The sequence below is a fragment of the Akebia trifoliata genome, chromosome 11 (genome assembly GCF_017979445.1).
Source record: "Akebia trifoliata isolate Shusen 1 chromosome 11, ASM1797944v1, whole genome shotgun sequence".
NCBI classification, from domain to species: domain Eukaryota; kingdom Viridiplantae; phylum Streptophyta; class Magnoliopsida; order Ranunculales; family Lardizabalaceae; genus Akebia; species Akebia trifoliata.
In genome coordinates this window covers 48,195,584-48,205,789 of record NC_141385.1, presented here as the reverse complement: position 1 = coordinate 48,205,789, position 10,206 = coordinate 48,195,584, and the positions used below count along the sequence as shown (strand labels likewise).

The 10,206-nt window shown below is 36.7% G+C and overlaps 1 non-coding gene and 1 pseudogene across 5 annotated transcripts; both read left to right on the top strand.

The window, feature by feature from the left end:
- Positions 1 to 477: 477 nt before the first annotated feature.
- On the top strand, positions 478 to 548 carry TRNAG-GCC (transfer RNA glycine (anticodon GCC)). The gene has a single exon. It is a non-coding gene; the product is annotated as a tRNA-Gly (tRNA).
- A 2,411-nt stretch (positions 549 to 2,959) lies between these two features.
- On the top strand, positions 2,960 to 10,041 carry LOC147392275 (UBP1-associated protein 2C pseudogene; annotated as a pseudogene). Of its 4 annotated transcripts, none has more exons than XR_015183106.1 (2): positions 2,960 to 4,296; positions 8,421 to 10,041. The product of XR_015183106.1 is annotated as a UBP1-associated protein 2C pseudogene, transcript variant X4 (transcript). The 4 variants fall into 4 exon arrangements; XR_015183104.1 differs by having other exon boundaries at positions 6,451 to 10,041; XR_015183105.1 differs by having other exon boundaries at positions 6,438 to 10,041.
- The last annotated feature ends 165 nt before the right edge of the window (positions 10,042 to 10,206 follow it).

Genomic DNA, 10,206 nt, shown 5'->3' with positions numbered 1-10,206 from the left:
GGAATGTTTTTCAAGGTTTATTTGCTGAGGATGGCATGGAAAGAAAAAAAATCGATAAGCATTATAGAACATCTCATCTATTATTTGAAGTTACATATAATGCACCAAGTGAAGATAGATTTAGATGATTTGGTCATGCTCAACGAAAATCCTAAAATGTGTAAGTTGAAGGTTTTAAAAGAACGAAAGACAAAAAAGAAAATGGGTTAAGGTAGTGAGGCTGATATGAACATAATAATGGTTATGGAGCATGATAGGAATTTGTCGAAACCAAAAATCAGCCAATTGGATGATGGCAACTATCCAACCTATGCCGCATTAAATGGTTTTATACAAAATTAAATAAACCTACCAGCATTTAAAAGAATGCTTTGATAATGAGAACGATGAAAAGCATGCACCCCATGTTCTTAAGGTTGACTCTAAAGGAGATTTAAATGTTATTTACTTTAATAATTAATAACTTAGAATCAAAAAGCACCAGTGGTCTAGTGGTAGAATAGTACCCTGCCACGGTACAGACCCGGGTTCGATTCCCGGCTGGTGCATTTGTTATTTTTTTACTTCTTTTTCTATCAACATTGATATATCTTTAATTAATATATAATAAATGGTCCTTAAAAAATTGACTTCTAGATGAAAAATACCCAACCTCACAAGTATAACAGAGGCTTGGAGTGATTTTAAGACCTCAATTTACCCTTTTTTTGTTTTTTAAATTTAGTATCTGAATGCTACTTTTATTTGGTTATACTTGAATGTCCAGTCTTTCATTCTTACTTGACTATTTAATCTTTTGAATTACTCTATAAACCTGATTTTCATTGTGTTGGTTTTAAATTTTTGTATTTTTAGGTTGGTAGATCATTGTTTCCATAAACTCTGCTTATGTAATCTTTCTTTTCGCGTACATTGCTGATCCCAAGTCCAAATAAAGGAGAAGGGTTGTATCAAACTGAAAAGTGATCACTTCTTTACATGAATCTTTATATCATTCTCAATCACAAGAAACTTCGCTTTGGATAGAGTGGAATGGAGAAAAAAGGTTTGTTTAGCCAACTTCGAACCTTTCACAAATGTACTTAAATTAAATGAGAATTGTTCAAATGGACTGATAAGTTTTTGTCATTTTCAAAAAGTTGGTATAAGAAGAGAATCCCACGAAAATCAAAGAAGAGAATTAGAGACCCTTTCACGGGGCTTGAAAGAGAGGATCTGCAAGAGAGGAAGCCACTCGACTAACAAGAGAAAGAATAGGTAGGCTTTGAGAGTATAAGAGGAACAAGCAACGGATGGAGCGCTATCGTAGTAGATAATCAATTTTATCAAGCCTAAAATAAAGATAAGTCTCCTCGAACTAGGTGCAACTTACCACTTTAGGGTTGAGCTAGGGCTCATCTGAGCCTAGCTTAAGTACCTTACCTTTGTTATCAAAAGTAGCTCCCCTATCCATAGAGTTTGTGTGCATAGTTGACTCATCTTGGAATTCTTTATATATACTCATGGATTCATATGCTCTTTGCATTGGTGTTGTATGAGTTAATTAGAGTTCACTCGTGCCCTCTTTGAGATTAAGGGGGTAAAAGTGAGAATAAAAGTTAGGAAACATTATTAAAAAATTTGATGTTAAGGGGTAAAAGATAAAATACAATAAAGTCAGATAGAAGAGAAATATAGTAAAGTTAGAGGTGAAAAAGAAAGACGATAAAATGGATCCTACAAAATTTGTAGTTGGACGAGATATTTATCCTAGTTGGATGAAAGTTTGTCTCCCCACAAAAGTGGGCCCTACAATTGTATTTTATTATATATAGATATAGATTTATCAGTATGATAATTATCCAATATTAGGAGTTGTTGCATATCTTTTATTATTTCAAGTTATGGTGATAGATGTTCATCTCAGGCTTCAAATAGCTTATTTGATTTACATCCAGTTTGGAAATGATGAAGATAACAATCCCAAAAATAAAGGCCTTGAGTGGATGTAGCAAGAGATTTCATTCCTACCAAGTAGGATAAAAATCCCTATCTTGAGCTCATGGTTGATGGTATGGAAAAAGGGTGAAGTTGGTGATTTTTCTTACCTCTCCCCACTGAAACCTAGGTGTCATATACATCTTAAAATAAACAGGTAGAGTACTTGAAGAAAATCACCTATACATAAAACTATAGTATCTAGAGATTTTGCTAAATTTGCATGACCTTTTTTGCTTTAAATGATTAGTTTTGAAGGTTTGAACATTAACTTAATTGCCATGGATTTTATTAGTCCAACTGAATCAATGAATTTTTTCATGAGGTGGAGCAAGCAAGTATGAGGATGAAAATTTTAAAATAAAAGCAATTTTTTTTTTTAAAGTTGCTGTTCAATCGTTACTTTGGTGATTTACAACTAGTCAATCCATGTAAAAAGTAGGGCTTAAAATGGGCCGGATTTAGGCAAGATATGAGTATATCCATATTCGATTTTTTATCCGAATCTGACTCAGATCCTATTAGCTAGGACCACAGCTTTCACCGAACTCCAATTCAAATCCAATCTGATCAAAGTAATTGATTTGGGTTGGATAATTTCAAATCGTTTAACTCTTTCCCTCTCTCCACATGTATCAAGTCATTTAAAAAAAATCATAAGATTAGTCAAAAAGAGACTTGAACTCAAAACCTCTATCTTTTTGGAGGGATACCCTAATTACTGCACCCAACACTTATTTGTTAGAGAAAGATATTTTGAAAAATCTAATTTTCAAAGTAACATATCATTATAATCTAGACAGATATAGGGATGAATTTGTATCGGAATCAGATCAAAGGAACTCAACCCATATCAGACTCATTTTTTTTTATTCAGACATAATCGAAAGAACCAAGCCCGTTTAATTCGGATTCAAATCAATCGGAACTTGAGAAAATCCAACCCACTTTACGCCCTATTTAAAAGGATAACTTCACGGTTCTCACATCAACTCAAACAGTCAAATTGCGAAGTAAAGAACAAAGTTTTTCCTAGCGTTTGCGGTCTCTTCCTTCCCGCCATGGATCCTTCGACCAAGAAGAGAAAAACAGACGACAACGGCTCACTCTTAATCGATCCCTCTTCAAACCCTAATAATCTCACACCAGAAGACGTTCGCAAGATCATCGAACCATTCACTCAAGAACAACTCCTCGAGATCATCCAAAACGCTGCAATCCGCCACGTGGACGTCCTTGACGCCATTCGATCAATCGCAGACGACGATCAATCCCAACGAAAGCTCTTCATCCGTGGTCTTGGCTATGAAACCACCACTGAAGGCCTTCGCGATCTCTTCTCCTCGTATGGCGAACTTGCAGAAGCCATTGTAATCCTCGACAAAGCTACAAACAAGAGTAAAGGCTATGGCTTCGTCACCTTCAAACACATCGATGGGGCTCTTCTTGCTTTGAAAGAACCAAGCAAGAAAATCGACGGTCGGATGGCAGTCTCACAACTCGCTTCAACGGGGGTTTCTGGATCCGCAAATAATCTCCCATCCGTCGATGTTTCGATGAGGAAAATTTTCGTTGGGAATGTTCCGTCCGATATGCAGACAGATCGGCTTTTGTCACATTTTTCGTCGTATGGAGAGATCGAAGAAGGACCATTAGGGTTTGATAAGCAAACAGGGAAATCGAGAGGGTTTGCGTTGTTTGTGTATAAGACGGCCGAGGGTGCTAGGGCTTCACTTGTTGATCCCATCAAGGTGATTGATGGGCATCAATTGGTTTGCAAATTGGCCATTGATGGAAAGAAGGGTAAACCTTCTGGTACAACTGGAGTTGAAACTGTTGGAGATGGTCATGCATCGATGCCACCGAGTTCTCTCACTTCCCAATATGGTGCACCACCGGGCAATCTTTCTTCTTATGGAGGATTCCCACATCACCATATGCACTCGTCGTTACAGTCGTCGGTTGGTGCTCCAGGGATGTTGTTGATGGGGAATCAGGCGTCAGTGCCATCATCATTGGGTGGCGCCCGTGGTGGATATAGTGTTGGGCTGGGTGGTCCTTATGGTGGGTTGGGAGGTGGGCCGACCTTGGGCGGAGGGTATAGTGGTTTGGGTGGCACCGGGTCGTCTTTATATAGATTGCCTCATAGTTCAGTTGGGATGCCGTCATCGGGGGTTTATCCAGAGAGTGGGCACTATGGGTTGTCAGCGTCAGCGACATCTGCTATCCCAAGCCAACACCACCAGCCTTCAGGAACGTCGCCTCTAACTAGAGTTCCAGCTGGAGGGATGTACCAGAACATGCCCCCTTATTACTGAGGTAATGTACCTTTTTCTCTTTCACATATTGTTTCTATTGGGTTTTGCTTTCTTACTTGCTTTTCTTGTTAATTAATGTTTGTTGTATTTGGCATGCATTGGATGAAATTGGTGGTAAATATGGTTTGATTGAAAATAGAGATTATTGATTTTTTTTGTCCATGTTTTTGTACTTTTCCTTGGAATTGGTTGTGGAGTTGCTACTTGGAATAGGTTTGTTAGTGCATGAGATTATCTTTGATATGCCCCTTGTGTGCTCATTGTTCTTGTGTTCATTAAGAATGCTATTGTTTTCTTCGTAAAATTCGTATAACTGGCTCTGTGATGTGTGACCTCCAGTGTCTGTGAATGGATGCCATTTTTTTAGGTTCCTTTTTGTGCGAATGCTTTCTTGTCTTTCCTGTGTCTCTATGTGGTGACCCTCATGTTATATGTTTGGTGCGTATTGCTGCATGGAATGATCCTTTTGCTTGGAATGATAATTTGTAAGTCTTGTAATTTCTTGCCCTTGGTAATTTCTTGTGCTTGGTCAGATATTCCTAATATTCTTTTTATATTTGCTTCATTTATTCAATTTTCATGTTCTTGTCCGATCTTTTTGGTTGTGGAATTTGGGGCATGTACCCTCCAAAATTTGTTTGATGGGGGCTTGAATGTGCCTGAGAGATGACTTGTGCACGGTGAGTTTTAGCTCAGAGAATCTGTTTTTGCCCTTAGGTCCAGTTGTGGGTGCTAATACAAGTGTTCAAGAGAAAGAAGTATTTTACCCAATTATTTCTTACATTTTAGCTGGCTTCAGTTTCCATTGGTTAACCTGGGCTACATGAAGATATTTATATATGTTTAATATATTTATGCTAGCCCAATAAATTTAGTTTCTTAAGGATATCGGAATTAAAATATGTTCTTTATGTATATGTAAATAACAGTGGTCAAGAGAGAGAAGAATTCCCCCATTTATACATCACATGTTGGCCTCAGTTGCCACTTTTGCCTTTTTTCTAATGTTCTGTTGGTTAATTCAGGGTATATAGGAATTTATATTTATATTGTTTACGACATATATTTTTGTAATATGCTTTAGATGGTCGTGCTAATTTATTTATTTTTAATGATATCAGTACTAGGGTATATTCTCCATGTACTGTTTACATATTTAAAAAAAAACGTACGGTATGTTGAACAATATGGTGTTGCTCTAGTGGCCATCTTCTTATTTGGTTTGATTATCATAATCTTTCACTATTGGTTCATACTATCCGGATATGTCATACTCTTATCAATTTGTGAATAATAATTGTGCTCTCATTTATATACATCAAAATCTTCACTGTTTGTAATTCGTCTCTACATTTATATTTTCAAACCTAAATGTTACTGAGAGGGAAATACTCTTTCTTATTAGCTTATAATTCATCATATTTTCAATGTAGTTTCATTGCCTTTGGACTTCTCACTTAAAATTCTATTCTTGTAGTTGTATGATCATATTTGTGTTAGTTACTGCTGTGGCTTGTGGTGTTTTTCCATGTCTCCTTGTGCTTCTAATTCTTCTTGGGACTACCGAATGGTGTTATTACCTTTCAGTATGATTGTTTTCATTATAAGGATGCTTCTGATTATTACTTGATTGGTCACTGTTGCGTTTTTACTTGCATGAACTCTATTTTCTATGTTGGATGTGAAATGATGGATTGAGTTGTGGATGGGTGTTTGATTCAGGTGTATGACAGCTTCTTGGGGCAAATGGTTTAAATGGTTGTGGTGAATGCAGATATAATCTCTGCTTTGATTAAATGGTTTGCTATACATTTGTTGCAAGTTCCTTTTTCCTCTGCTCCTTAGAGATGTAGTTTGTTTTTAATGGATGTTACTTGACATAGATGTTAGTTTATGGTACTAAATAGATCTCTGTTCTAGAGCCATCTTCTACCTAGACTCTTTTATATTAAAACATTATATTTTACCAACTTTGTGCAATTGTGTGCCTTTTTTTGTCTGATTCGAGCACAAACTTGTGTTTGTTTATGCATTAGTGTTCATGATGGGCATATCCATGCAGGTTCTAAGATGGTCGATTATTGTGTCCCCGTTTACTGTATGTGATTATAAATTGTTTATGATTGCATCAATTCTTTGTAGTCCTTTTTATCAGGCAAACGATGTCTTGGACAGCTAAATCTATTGTACCATCAGTATAGAGGAGGGTCTCAATCGATGGCACTGTTACCTCCTGATAAACCTGCCCCTAGAGATTGAACCCGCAACCTTCCACAAGGGGAGAAGGTTCATATCAACCACCTGCTAATAGGTGTGTGTGTTTATAGTCAATATTAAAATAAATCCTTGTATGCTAAAAGGATATTGTTGGGTGAAGATTTTTCGAAAAGAAAGGGTAGTTGAAAAATCTTATGGTAAGATCAATGCACCAAACCGATTTTATCGGCAAATATAAGTAGCTTTCTTTGTTTGTGCTGTAGAATTTCTAAGGTACATCTTCTGATGAATATGTATTTGAATTGCTAGCTACAAAGTGACCCTATTGTGGTGATGATTAGTTTTTTTAACTATCCATTGTTGGATGTTTTGTACTAGTTGATGGGTGGCAGTGTTTCTTGTCATGTACCCAACTCCAGAAATGGAAATGCACTCACATAAACTCCACTTCTGTTATTTGTGGATGTACTTGCAGTTCTTTCAATTATTTTCTCTCTGTTTGAACTTGTGCCTGAATGTTAGATGAAATGCGGGGTATCAAAACTGTATATTTTTTGGAGCTGGACGAGTCGTGATTCTTTTAATTGATAATCTTATGTTGGAGGACCATGTTTTCTTGTGCTTTTAAGTGGTAGCTTCATATAAAGTTTGGTTGCTTTTGTGATTATGGTTTTAGTAAGTACCTGGCTGTACTGTTGATGGAAAGGGTTCAAGTGGATTCTGCCTATGAAAATCCCCAACTGAATAGGGGTGAATTTTAAGAAATTTCTACTGTGTGGGGTCCCTGTACTCATATTTTGTTTACTCTGCTATGCTAAGAACTGCTGCAAGTTGTGTTGCCCTTTTTTATTTTTCTTTGGTTTCCCTTGAACTAATTAATATTTTGATGGGGGATGAACTTGGTGTTTATGTATCTGTTTTAAAAATGGTGTAGTCATCACGTTCGAACATAGACGGGTGACATACTTGAAGAGTGACTGATGGCATCGATATTTTTTAGGTTGCAATGTGGCCATATGGTTTTCATTTGCATCTTGAAATTGTTAATGAAGATGCTGGTATCTATAGATCTGATGGGTCCTGCCAACGTAATCACAGACTGGACATGCAGTATTTTGCTGTAAATGTTCTGCTACCTACCAACCGATTGTGAGACACCTTCAGAGTTGGACTTTGACTTGTAATTTGAACTACTTAATCCCAAACTTCATATGATTGCATGATTCAAAAATGGGAGATTGTACTATTTTGGTAGAAAGTAGAGTCAGGATATCCTGTTGTTAGGTATATTTTGTCTAGCCTATCCTAGGGTTTGAAGGGTCGGGATCATTATGCTATGAATTTGGGGTTATTGATATTTATTTCTCCAAATTGAGAGCCTGTATAGAGGGTTTAATTCCTGTTGTGTCTAATTCATGCTCTTTTTTTTTCTTTTTCCTTTTTATGTTTAATATTTTCTTTGAATTTTTTTTTGCTATATTATATTTTCTTTGGACTGCTCTCTCTCCTGCCAAATTTTCTGTTATGAGGGTGTAAATTAATTACTGTCGTTGATCATCCTTCAAGGAGATTTTTTAGATGGGAGGCCTTGATATATCATCATTTGTTGTGCACAATGCTTTTGGTTGGATTTTATTTATTTCTTTTTATTTTTGGATAAGTAGAGATTTTATATATGATGAAAGTGGTAGAGGTGACCAACGAATGCATAAGAAAATAAAACCAAGACCAAAGGACAATTAGGTTGATAGTAGGCAACAAACCCAATCTTCACGGTTTGGTGATCAAGTGTCCCCTCAAAAGGTTTCGGTGTTATGTGGCTTGCTACGCTTGGAAGATTGTCGACCATTGACATTTTGAGAAAGAAAGGGTTTTACTAAGCAAATTTTTGTTGCCTTTGCGAATCAGAAAATCATTTGCTTTTGCATTGCTCCTACACCTGCAAGGTTTGGAACCATTTCCTTCAATTATTTGGGTCGGTGGGGTGTTTGCCAAACTCGGTGAAGGACTTGGTGGAGAGTTGGCTTCAGTGGGGGATCCATTTCACCAAGGAAAAATTGACTCTTTGGTCGATTTGGAAGGAGAGGAATCGACAAGTGTTCGAGAATAAAGGAAAGGATGTGCAAGACGTGGTTTTGAAGGCCATAGCTTTGGTATTTTTTGGGTGCAAAAGGTTTAAAGAGTTTAGGGGTATTTTCTTCGAAGACTTCTTAGTTAGGTGGGAGAGGGTTTGTAATATAGATATGGGTAATCTTTTTTTCTTTCTTTTTTGGCTGCTTGCTCGCCTTTTGATAGGTTTGTATTTCTTTCTTTCAGTTGGTCCCTGCGACCTCCATTTTGATTTAATGAAATTATCTTTAGCTATAAAAAAAAAACTCATTGAGTTTGTCATTGTAGCTCTTCCCACCAGGGCACCCTGCGTAATCTTCCCGACCACCCTTCAAGTTGGTATATCTTTGTTTCACGTTTGATTATTAATAATGTAGTCACTCTATTTATAAAAACAAAAATGCATCCCAATCTGATGATTCAAATCATCAACCAAATTTTACTAATTTTTTGGATTATATCAGAAATTCCTAGGCAAAAAGTCTATAATTGAATTTATTTTTGTTAATTATCGAATAGTTAGATATTGTCATCTAACTTATTTTTGGTCAATATGTTATTCAAATGGATTCTATTGATCTGGCGGTTCACAAGCTCTCAAGATGTTTTGATCATCAGATGTAGATTATGACCTAAATGTTTTTTTTTTGTTTGTTACATTTGCTGATTCTATGTATAGTTCTGTGCCTAATTTGTTTATAGATAGGAAAACCCATTGGGTTGCTCTCGTGAGATACCTGATTTGATTGTGGGATCAGGGCTTGGAATCTCTATTTATTGTATTAAAATCTTACTGGGTTTGGACCAAGTAAACTTGTTATTGTTGTTAGAGAGGTTAGTAAGTGAGAAGGATTGAGGTGGGAAAAATGGGAGGGGGAAACTTTGTAAGAGAAGATATTCAAATTATGCTGGTCTATATTGGCACACATCAATTAAATTAAATAAGAATAAGTTAGCACCAGATGAAGGTGTTTGGATCCTCAGCACAGATGGAGCATATAGTGAGCTATGGAGCAATAGTGAGAAACAGGGATGACATGATAGCCAATGTTGCAGTCTGTGTAGAGCGCAAATCTGTTGTGCACCATGAGTTTCAAGCTATAAGGATGGGTTGAAGTTGGCTGAGACAAGGGGTTGCAATAGAATCCTGGTATGTAGAAGCACTCTTCGGTGCATTTGGATAAAAAAGTAATCTTCTCCTTTGCTCTTGCGGAGGGCTAAAATGTCTCCATTGATGCTTCTCAAATTACTCTTGGCGGAGTAGGAGAGCACCATCAATTTTTTTGGTTTTCTTCCTAAATTGACCTTGAAGTTTTATTAAAATTTCAACACATTATTTCAGCTGTTTGAATTGTAACATATACTTGTCTATCTCTCAAGCTTTTGTTCAGAGAAGACCCCATCAATCTAAACCATTGAGCATATCTCAAGTCATTTTGGAGAGGAAGACCACCATCTTGTTCTCCCTACAATGATTCTTAAGTCATATTGCTTTCACTCCTATAAATAAATGGGTCAGGATCCCTCAACTCTGAAGAATGACTCGCGAAAAAAACACATGATCCCAACCCTTTGAATGCAAAAT